Raw genomic sequence first — 12,505 nt, forward strand, 5'->3', positions numbered from 1 at the left:
TACTTTGATTTATGCTCTTTTTCAAGGATAAGTCATACTTATAATATACATTATGATATTTGCCATGAACTATTTATTAATATTTTGCTGACTATGAAAGCTTTTGACAGAGCTATCATCTAAACCCCAGCTGAAGACAACATTTCAAAATAGCTATGAAAACTGGAGACCGTAAATTATTTCTAGCAAAAGGAACTTTACATCCTTCTAATCTCTAAATAAGCTTCTGACGGCAAAGCTGTCCGTCAGTCCTTCTCTGGAGATGGCCAAATGCATTTGTGGGACCAGAGCACACCTTCCACCAAGCCGCAGAAGGCATCAGAGGTATCAGGTTGTGGTTGTGGTGGTGCTGACCTACCTCCGGCCACCTGAGCACCCCTTCGTTCCCAAACGTCGGGGAGCGGAGCTGAGGCCCCCACTCCTTGCATGCCCGAGGCTCCCTGTGCCACCTCCACGGGCTGCGTTCGGGTCTCCGAGGATGCTAGCACTTGCACCAGCTCTCTGGGAAACAGTAACTACAGCTTCTTTTCCATTTTTTTCTCCCCAGAATAATCAAACTAAAGTATCCATAACTGCCTGGGTTTTGTTTTTTTGTTTGTTTTTTTTTTTAAACTTGGCATTTTCTTTTGGAAAGATACACTTCCTTTGCAGTTCCTTTCAGGTTGGAAGAATATCCTCTATCAGCTCCGCTGCCCATAATTCTCCTCCTTTTCTGAACTCGTGGTTCCACCACCACAGGGACTAACCAGTTTCAAGGGCAGACCCTTGGGGTGTCACCCAGGCTGGGCAGGTACCTCCAACCCAGCCTCCACTTTCCCCTCCAACAGTTCAGAGGTGCCCCCAAACCCCACACGGGACGGCACCTTTCGGTGGCACCCATAGGTGCCCGATGAGTCTCGGAGCCCCACAAAACCCGCTCCGCCCAACCTTGCTACATCACCTTCCCCATCCTGTTGGAAAAACCCCTTCGTAATTTACATTTTATTTGCGGTTCCCTGACATTTTCAGGCAAAACCAAGCCCTTAGCGCTATCCATAGAAAACAGATCCTCGTTTATGCGGTGCCTGTCGGCCTCATTCTCTCTTTTGTTCTTCATCTGCTTGTTTTTTCTCACATCGCTGCTGTAGCTGTTTGAGTCTGTGCTAGTGCTGGGCAGAACCGCAGTTTCTGAAAGTTACAGTTACCTGGGAGTACAGCCAATTTTCCCCCTTTCCTGTTTCTTTATTCCCTGTGACTATTTGCCTTTGTAATAGAAAGAATTCTCAGCATGAAGGGCACGGTTGTTGATATGTTTCTAGCTTTGTAATTACAGTGGGAACATGAACAAACTTCGTTTTTCAGGGTGACTGCATTGCCCTGAACACTTAGTGCCTTCGACGGAGGCCGGTTTTAATAGCCGAGACCTCGCCGAGCCACTTCTCTTCTGCAAAGAAAGAATTTATAATATCTCGCCTGTAATCAGACCGAGTTTGTGGCTGAGAAACGCAGCCTTTACATGTCAGCTCTGCTTGTGTCAGTCAAAACCCATTAAGCTCACCCGTCACTTCGCATGTGATCTCATTCAGCTCTCGTAATTCCCGGGCAGCCAGTTTCATCACCGGCACAAGCTTTCAGTGGCAGATAATGATATTCCAAGACATTTAATTTCAACCCTTATAAAACTGCTTAACTGAACGTATCGCGCCCAGCTCTCAAGATATCTAGATGAGCGTTCATTTGAAACTCAGAAGAATTCAATTCACCCGACCCAAGACAATTCACGCGCGGGCTTTCCACAACACCTCGGCACCCAGTGGGGCCAGGAGAGGTGGGCTATGGCTACTGGTGGTCCCCTGCACAGCCCGCGTGCCACCGAAAGGCCAAATCCTGATCCTGCTCCGCAGAGGGGAGCACTGGAGGAAGACCACGCAGGTGGGACATTTGCTAACACGCGGAGGCTCTCACGGAGCGATGGGTGCTCCCAAGGCAGACGCTGATGCACGCCGGATGGGAAGGGCAGGAGAGCATGGACCCTTCCCAAAAATCACTGTTTATACATTTACACATTTTGTTACAGGTTCTTCATTCTTCAGGCTCGGCATGGGCTGCTGCATGATTGATGAGGCTCGGGAGGCTGTTACGGCACTCAGGGAGCAAGCTATGTCTTCATTTATACTTACAATAGCTGAAATGTCAAGGTCCTTATGCACATTTGGGTGTTTTTCAAATCCACCTCCACCTCAGCCACAACCAACCAAAAAAATTTAATCAACAGCACAAGGAACGGGACAAAGTTTAGACAGCGGGATGTATAGACAGACACACACATCACTCACATCGTAAGGCTTGCTTGGAACAGGATGCCCTACCACGCAGCGTTTACCAGCCAGGGCCTAAGTTTAGGAGCATAACTAATGATTCCTTTAATTACAAATGCTCTACAATTCATTATATATATGTATCAAATATCAATTTATATATATCTATACACCTACCCATATACACCGTCAAAGATTTCTTCTCATTTTAGAAAGGCACTCATTAGTATTTAGAAATAGATTCTTCCCACCTTTATTGTTGGCCTTAAAATTGATCAAGGGAGGACACAAAAATCTGAATTTTATTTTGAAGTAAAAAGGTCTTAGAAGCTAGTATACAAAAGCTATAAAAATCCCTAATTAAAACCCCAGGGACCCCAGAGATCTCTAAAAAGCACTTATCTTCTCAGAAGGTATATCTTTGTTCCCAGTATATCTGTGCTCATAAAATGAAAATAGGTGAACACACTTTCGGCTGTATAAATTATTGTCTAATATCCCATGCAACATGTGCAGATACATCTTGTTACAAAGGTATTTTTTTCCCAAATGTAAGAAACATTTCCTGGCTTTCAAAAGAGAAACTTTAAGTGTTATCTTATTTACAAGCATAAATATTTCCTGGATGGAAGATGTTTAGTGGTGGCAAAATTTATCAATATTTTTTCCACTTGTTTACTACATTTTCTTCGAAACTAAATTAGTTGCAAATTCAATAAAGTAACAGGTAGGAGAAGGAAAGAAAAAAAGAGAACTGCTTTAAACAAAGGAAAAAATGACAGCCTCTTGTTTTCTGTGGAGATGCTCATCTCCCTCTACATCACAAGGATTTTTGAACTACATTTTCTATGGATGCTGGTGGGAAGTCAGTTTATTTCTCCTGTGTATTAAAGGGAATAATTTATCTTCCAGAAAGGGGAAAAAGAAAAAAAAAAAGTGCATATGCAAATATCTTTTCCAAATAAAAACATTCTATTAAAATTCACATTTGTGAATAAGGTAAATGTTGCGTAGCACGCACTCGACAGCATTTGTATAAGCAAAATGTAGAATAACGTGTTCCAAATGATCATGACATTAATTCCATTTTGCCTTTGCTAGGATGGTGGCACACTGAAATTAGGTATTTTTCTCAAATATGTGTATTTTACCATTATTTCATCTACGGGCACTTCAGGCTTCACCAATTTCACCAGCTGTTTGCTTCTTCAGAATTTTAGACACAAGATTTAATGAATTTCTTGATGTAAAATCCTGCTAGTTTCCCTTTCACTACGTTCTTTCAAAGGCCACAGATGTTAGCTTACATAGAAAGTGAAAATATGATTTAATTCAGGCATAGGTGCATCACTTTTTTTTTTTTTTTTTTTTTTTTTTGGCTTGTTAATGTAGAAATGCTGCTTGGCGACTCATCTCCACCCTTGGAGGTTTTCAAGATTCAACTAGACAAGGGCACAGCTGACCTGATCCAGCGACGGTTGAAGCGGTATTCAGGACGGGGTGCTTGACTCAGAGGTCCCTTTCAATCAGCGTTTCCACAATCTATCCGAACTTAAATAATTGTGATGCCATTACCACTAAAAACCTTGAATGTCTAGACTTTGTACTGGAAAGGCTAGAACGGCATTTTTTTAGCTGCACAATTAAAATGAAGATCTAGTCCTTACTGACCACAATTCTGGGACTTCTAGGAGGGTTTTTGAAGTTAGATTTCATCAACAGCCCTTGACCTCAGAGCCCCAGTCCATGATGAAGCACTTGGTGCATCACTGAGATCTTGGGCACGGGGCGTCCCACTCCCGACCCGGGAAGCTGTGTCGCGCACAAGCTGGCCTGCGGATGGGGGCGGGAGTTTCGGATTACGGCAAAATTGTTTTGTTTAGACTAGAAAATTATTACCAAAAACCCTGTAACAATACAGAGCTAAGGCTGCTTAATGGTTTGCCTAATTTACTTTCCTAACTGCAGACTGGCTACATTTATATTTCTGGACTTGAAAAAAAAGGTCAAGTTAAGGTACGTGTTGACTATGTAAAATTATTTCAGCATTCCCCTTGATAATATCTACCGGAACTGTTTGTTCAGAGAGAAGCCACAATAAACATACAGGAGCAGTTCTGCGGTGAATATGCAATTGCTGACATTCGTGAGTCAGAATTTTAAATACTGGTACAGGTGCGTGCCGGTGCCCTCACAGTATGCGCTGTAGCTATATCTAAGTCCTACACATAGGACTTTACAAAGGGTACCTGATAGCATTGTCCTGAAGGAATCAAAGATGGTGACACTTAGGAGCCGAGGTTGGGTTGTGTCATCTAATTCAATCCTAACTAAACAGCAATCCTTTACGGAAATGACGCCGGGTACAAACAACAGCTGAAGTTCACAACGGATCAGTCAAAATGAATTCAAAAGTCCGGGGAGTTAGAAAAGTCATGCTGAAACCAAAAGGCAAACTCGATTAAATACTGAAAATCCATCCAGTCCTTCATGTGCAATCACATAGGTATGAAATTTTGATATCTATAGAGAATATTTGACTTTTTAAACTATAAATTATAGACAGGGCCTGAAGCCTCATTCTGTGAATTAGTTTTTCACATAACACTGAAAATAAAATTTTAAACGATAAATAACACGAAAGCTCATTTTTAACTCCCGTTTCCAGTTAGATAAAAGTACTCTTACTAATATAATTTTGGTAAATTCTTGCCTTTTCCACCACAGGAGAATGTAACATTTACATCACTCAGGAAGTAAGACAGCTACCAGGATTATTAAGGGCTTTCCTTCAGCCAAATTGATGAATTGCCACAGAACTTGCTGTTATTTTACATGAAATTTAAAGTAAGAGAGCCATGCACTTTGTAAGATGCTCAAAATCCAATTTTACACTTGTCTTAATCACTGCAAATCAGTTCATCACATGTACAAACTGCCATCTGCTCATCCATTTATCAAATTTCCAAACATAAACTCATTTCGCTACTTATGTGCAGATACAGAGCGCCACGTGTCTGAGAGATTCACACCTCACTCCACCAGTATGCAATCCTTTTCCAGATCAACCGAATACTGCAGGTGTACTGGGACGTCTCTGGGATCACAAAACAACAGTGACGTGCCATCACGAACAACAGTGATGTCATATCACACATCCTAGCGACACGGCAGTCCCTACAAACCACTTCAATTCTTATTAATACAATTTTTTTTTTTTTTTCATCTATCGCTAATCATCCCTACAGTGGAAGGCCAGGGATTGAAACGACTGGCGCTTAAACGCGCGTTACGTTACCTCCTCTCTAAGTGTCGAAATACCCACTGAAACGAATGAGCCAAGGGACTTGAAAATCAGGCCAGATGTTCAGGGATAAGAAAGTATGTCAGGTAGTCAGACAAGGCACGCTTTTATGCTAATTCATCCAAAATACATAATTTTATAAATGGTTAATTTTTACGAACAGGAAACTTCCACCAGAGCTATTGCATCGCTTTCAAAATGGTAAGAGATCACAATTCTATTCATCAGTTACAAATTCTTAAAATATGCCTTTAAAAAAAAAAAAAAGACTGCATTACTGTTAACTTGTTTACACACATTTCTGTAGTAGAGGAAAGAAAAAGAGGCTATTTTACCTTCTGTATCTGCTTTGTTACTAGATATTGAGATCTAAGTGTCATTAATCTTTTCATAATATCTGAAGTCAAGTGTTGTCTTCGAGTATAAATCCACTTACCTTTCCAGGTGAGTTTCTGGTTTAGCATTAAGAAGCGTTTTGCTGCCATTGCAAAAATCTGAAACAATGAAACAGAAAAATTAATTTCAGTACTCTGTTCATTTTAAGCATATTTATATAACTCAAATTAGGCATTTGACCACTAAAATTAAGAAGGAAAACTAAGATATTTTTTTTTAAATCAAGAGTCTGCATAAAGTAATAGGTTCATGTACTTTTGGTCTGTATTTTAATTTTGTAAAATGATTTTACCACTATCAGTCTTGCTGATGGAATGAAATAAGCGCTATCCAGTTACCCTTGTGAGGACATACATCTCTGCATCCATGCTCATTCAGTTTCCCAAAATAATACAATGATTAAACTTTCATTTCTTTTTTTCATCCACAGCCTTCTTTGGATACGAGGTACCAAATTAAAATGATTGACTAAAATGGGATACCAGCTAAAAAAATGACCAATTTATCCATATGTTAACATTTATCAGTGTCACACTCATCTCAGCTCCTGTTCTTGTTGGAGCAATATAGTTTACAGTACATTCACCATTTTAGTGTTCCTGCCTGGCTCTTGAGATATATGCTATTTTCAGAGGTTTAAACAATTGGAAGTGTGAGGACGAAAATCCAGTAATGATTATAGATGCTCATGTCATTAGCTGGAATGGAAGTATATTGGCATAGCGATTCAAAGAATTTTCCCTTAAAGAAGGCCAAAGCTAAAAATATCGATGACCAGCCCCTACAAGCAGCTGCTGAAGGGCACCGTTGACTTCAATTTGCCCCAAATACCAGTAAATAACTACGAGGTTCAGAAACCCACAGAGAATTTCACTGGAATTGTATGACCAAACCTTTACTATTTGTTCTTCAAGCTGGACAACCACTGTGCTAAAGGAATCTTCCTGCTAAACTAGAAAATATATCAAAATTAAGCATTTAAACAATAGGAGATGCAGAAGGCAGGCGGTAAAAACCACAGAACACCCGCTGCAGCGTGGGTTGGTCAGGTAACCCAGAAACGTGATTTGTACCTGTGCTTTTGTGCTCCTGCGGTGCTGGGTAGGGCCAACACACAATATTTCTGCTTTAATTATTCTACTTAAATACTACAGCACTTACAGTTGTAGAAAACATCATGAATCCCTGTAAATGAGTTTTATTCTATGTAAACCCACAACAAATAAATAAAAAAATTTTTTTTTCAAAACCAGCAAGCTCATAACGTGACACATGTTTGTGATGCTCCTCTTTTTTGATGAATCGTTATTTTGACTCAAAATTCTGTCTTTAAAATCTTTAGAGAAGGCATTTTGTCAGGTTACCTGAAGTGGGCAACTGGAACTGACCTGTTTTATGTTTCAGAACATTTTTCAGAATGTATTTTCCAGACGGTAAACTCAGTAGAGCTACTTGAATTTTTTCATTTAGTAATTATTGTGTACACATGTGAACCACACGTACATGACAAGTAAAGAAAAAGGAAATCCTGCTTAGTTATTATAAACAGCTTTAGAAAAAAGATAATTGATGCTACATCTCACATGGAAATGGGTTAATGGGCATAATGAATTTAATTTGTAAAAATTCAAGTTGTAAACATATTCTCATAGCTTAAAAAACCCCAACCTGTCCAGATGATTTTCCGCCCAGTAACAAACTCAAAGCCAGAGATTCTCTCTCACAGGAACCCCATTAATACCCTGCTGAAACAAATCTGAATTTAATTCAAACTCGGTGGGTAACAACGCTGTCTGCTTTCCTCTTTACTGCTACGCTATAAAACCCAGGAATTAGATTTAGGACTAGCCACCTGCTTTCACAACAGACTGCCAAAACCTGAAAGTATTCTCTTTACTTTTTTTATTATCCTTTTTTAGGCTTATTATTGTTGCAGATATAATTTCATGAAACTTTGTTGCTTTGTTGATAGGCAAATATAGTAATAGGCAAAACTCTACATGTATTTTTTTTAAACCACATGATAATTCTGGATTTCTACCCCCAAAAAATCACTTCTCTATCAGCCCCATATTATTTAGTCAGTGAAGACAAAAGGTGCTACGAATGAACAATGATGCCCTAAATTTTTAGTCTGATGAGCATGTGAGGAAGCAACGGGGACCAGATTTGGAAAGAAATTAGAGAGGGCATCAGCATCGCTCCTACTTATTCCATGGGTCAGGGCTGCCTCACCGCAACCCTCACGCTCTCTGCTCCTGCCTCCTTGTGCCGTTACCATCTTCTAACTGCACTGCCCTTAACTCAGATCCAAAGAAGTAGGTGAAAGTCATTCCAGTTGTGCTGAGGGTAGCTTTTGTTAAAAAAAAAAAACAAAAAACCCAAAAAACCCCAGATAAACAACACTGTAATTAGCCCAAAAAGGAGAATTTCAGCATGAAAGCAAGCTGCTAGATGAAAACTGAAATCCAGCACCTGAAATAACATAGCTTTAGTACTCTTACCACCAATGTCAAATTAAATTTTCTTTGGAAACTTCTATGAGTATGAAACACTCCTGTTATGCCTGTCTCTTAATTACTATTGCAAATAATAATAATGTGTGCAAGCAGGAAATTTGATGTTATTGAGATTAGAGACACACTCTAACATTTCAAATGTAATAACGGAGAGCATCGATACGACTGTCTGCTGGTAAGCTGAAAGCCTCTAACCACATTGCAGCTCAGTCTCTAATGCACAATCTTTAACAGAAGCGCCAAGACTTCTGGCAACTTTCTCTCCGCAATGCTATAAAATTGCTAAGCAGAAAACCTCCAGAAGAAAACGCTGAAGATTTTCAGAATAAGTCAAAGCTAAACTAACAGCAAACTGAAGCGCCATCGGAAGTACGACACCTTACAACATGGAATATACTTTCAAGCACAGGAGGGCATTAGCACAGGAATAAGACAGAAGTTCTAAAAAAATAACTATGCTTTATTTAGCAGAATAGCACTGAGTAAACCTTGCCTTAACCTCTAATCCCCAATCCCATTCAATTACAACTTCGTCCCAGAAAAAGGCGCGTAAAAGACCTGAGAGCGAAGAGCGACGCGAGCACTGCCAAACGGGCATGACAAAAACCAACAGTCTGGTAAGCATCTCACAAAACGAACCACCGAATTTGCTGTAAGGGATTAAAATCCTCCGCCTCAAAACCAAAACAAAGCAACAGCAGCCCAGCCAAGCTCCATTTGGGATCAGTCGTTGCGCTGAACAGAGCTGCTCGTTGCCTTTGGCTGGCCCCGTTTCCCCAGAGCCAATAACCCCCGAGGAGCTCCAACATCCATCTCAGCCCAGGTACCCAGGCAAAACCTCTGGCCACCGAGAAGTACCCCCAGATGCTCATCTGCTCTTAACAGCCAGCAGTCTCGCATACTTAAAGGAAGGAAAAAACGTGGGTACCACTTTCTCCTACCTCGTTTTTTAGAAGTTGAAGCTCAGTACGCCAAAGACTTTTTCCTTGGAGTCAACGGCACTGCGTAATGAATTCACAAATAAATCAGCCAGGTTCTGGTGAATCCCCACGGCACTCATACGAAGAGCAGCTCAGTGGACTCTCATTTCAGGAAACATTTTATTACCTTCTCATTTCAGGAAGGCACAACAATAGGAACAGCAAAGCCAACACTAACTTTCCGGTATAACAGCACAGATTTCTCTACTCCTTCACCTCAAATCTAAAGTATTTGGTAACTTTTGTCAGAGTATCTGAAGGCTTCCTCAACAATCTTTTGTAGGGGGAGATAAAGTTAGTTGTCTGTTCAAGGGAAGCAGATAACCACTGGCATCATTCAATGACCAGTTTCTCTCTTCTCCCCGCTCTTTTAAATGCATGGCCTGTACTAAAGGAAGGCTGTAAAACGTTGACTAAAAAACAGCAAACAAATGGTTTGGCTTGGCTGTGAAACTCTTTCAACACCTTCTACTCAAATAAAAAGCTGCGATTCTGTCATGGCTACCTTCACTACGATTTCTATTGAACTAAAATTTGGCTCAGAATTGCGAGCGAGTCCTGTTTGCAGGCAGAATTCAGGCAAACAAAACTGAAATGATAATAGAGAGAGGGGTTTTGAACAAATGCTGTATTTGTCCTAGCCAGTACCCCTCTGTGTTCCAATTCTGTTTGTCAAAAGGAAGAATTATTTCCTGAACGTTCAGATTACGCTGAATGTGAACGCTCACGTAGGCACGTGCACAGAGAATCCCTCGCCAGGAATTGCTTCTCTTTACTACAGATTACGTGGAGTCAAAATTTGATTCTAAAAAAACGCTCCTTACTAAAGCAGAGATTGCTTGTACGGGCCACGCAAAACTGCTGGTAGCCAGCAGCAAGTACTGCTCCCTCCAGCCCAGCTGCAGAGACAGGAAGGCAACGGAGGAGCTCGGTGGAACTCATGTTTGCAGCGATCAGGGACGTACAACCCCAACACGTGCTCCCGTTGCATGACCGAAATGCAAATACATGTAAAATCTCTTTTTAAAGCACTCTGAATTGTAAATGCTATTCCAAAAAAATGTTCCATTTGCGTGGATTTACATTAATATTGGGATGCTGCAGTCTGTAGCTGGCATACGGGGGGGGGGGGGGAGCGCATACGTTGTCTCATTGCAATGTAAACAGCAGAATACTGGACCAGGTTCATCCTTCGCTCTAAAAGGCCACTTAGACATTGATATCAAATTAGCCCACGTAATTTTACTGATTCCAAAATTAAAGTGGATACGATGACATAACTGCTTCAGCTTCCTTAATTCACATCAACCAACCTCTGGTTTACCCATTTCCTAATTTCTGTATTCTTTAAGAATCGGGATAAAAGTACATCTGCTCAGAGGAGCCTCCCAGTATCCACCATTCCAGATCTCACTCTTCTGGTTTTGAGTTTATCGGTTCAGAGGAATGCGACGAAGTACAATACACCGCCAAAGCACAATCACTGTCGTCTTTACAGTGTCTATCACATTTCTGTGATGGAGAATTTAAATCAGGGCTGTCTATCATTAGCAAGGTACCAGCAACCTCAGGAAAAATGAAAAAGGAAATAAAAATAAACTGTAGCTGCCAAAATGGAGTCACTGTCTGAATCTGGCCTTGTATTGGTTTCAATGTGTTTCTCTTTATGTTTGCAATGATTCATACTGGTGGAGGTACATACTGCTGCCAAAGCTGCTGGCTGATAAATAGTTGGGAGTATTTTCTTATTTTGTTCCTGGTACATATTTTAAAACAAGTTTACCATCACCTTTTGTTTTTAACTTGCATTTAAAAACAGCAGGACGAGAGAGGTGATATTTCAATCTCGACAGACAAAATCCTGAACGAACCGTGAATCTCTTTACGATACAGTTGGAGGAAGCCCGACGAGGGAAAGAACCGCCGGCTCGGAGGGATGCAGGAGGTTTGCATCATCCCTGCGAGCCCTTCCTTCGGCCGGGCAGCTGCTGCCCACGGCCCTGCCCATACCTTGGGGTGTCTCCAGCCTTGCCACCCGGTGCTGGAGCCATCCTCTTGCTCCTGCTCGGCGCTCATTTGCCATTCCCTCCTCGCCATAGTCACAGCATTGACCCTCTCCTCGCGGACCGAAGGAAACGGGGATCTTCACGCTAGGCTTACGGGGAAGGGTGAAGGAATCCACAGCTCTCCTGTCTTCTCCATGCAGAAGAACAAGCTCTGCTTACAAAGATGTCTTATTTATACAAAGCGCCACGCATACCTCCTCCCAAAGGGGAATTCAGCGCACTCAGACTAGCACGGAGGTCAGTATTTTGAAAATGAACTTGATAGTTAGAAGGATATGAAAATAAGAAATGTAAGTAAGTACTTATTTATCTGAAAATGGGAGGCTGTGCCTCTCAGCCACCGGCCACAGCCACGGGGTGAAGGATGCTGTGAGGGGTTTCTGAAGAAGGAGCTGTTGCGAGAACAAAGAATGCATCACTGAAAATCTCTCTCTCTACTCAGCTGTTACTTGTAAAGTTGTTTATATGTAACTGCAGAATAATAGACTTCTCCCGTTCATAGAAAATAGGACTCATATTCTGGGCTTGCAAGATTCAGTATCCAGAGAAGACAGCTTTTCATCTCGAACAGCTTTATAAGAGACGCCAAGCCAGACCTCCTGAAAGGGCCTCACGCTGTGTTTCCGTGCTTTGACGTTAGCCGCAGGGATGTGCAAACGGGTGGGGAAAAGCAGCCCAGCAGCAGAAATTGAACTTCTGAAGTCTCAAAATACTGACAGAGCTCTCAGCTGGTTCCTGAGGTATCTCTGCAACTTCATCCACCTCTACATTGAAAGCTGGGGGATAAACTACAAAAAAAAAAAAAAAAAAGAATTGTTGCTTACAAGTTTGAGTCTGAGGGAGAAAGCAAGCTTCCATGAGAGAATGTGTAAACCTCTGATATCATGCAGAGCGAAATGTGTATCTTCCGAACACTTTTGAAAAACCAAGTTTTCCAGTCTAA

The sequence above is a fragment of the Grus americana genome, chromosome 9 (genome assembly GCF_028858705.1).
Source record: "Grus americana isolate bGruAme1 chromosome 9, bGruAme1.mat, whole genome shotgun sequence".
Taxonomy (NCBI): Eukaryota; Metazoa; Chordata; class Aves; order Gruiformes; family Gruidae; genus Grus; species Grus americana.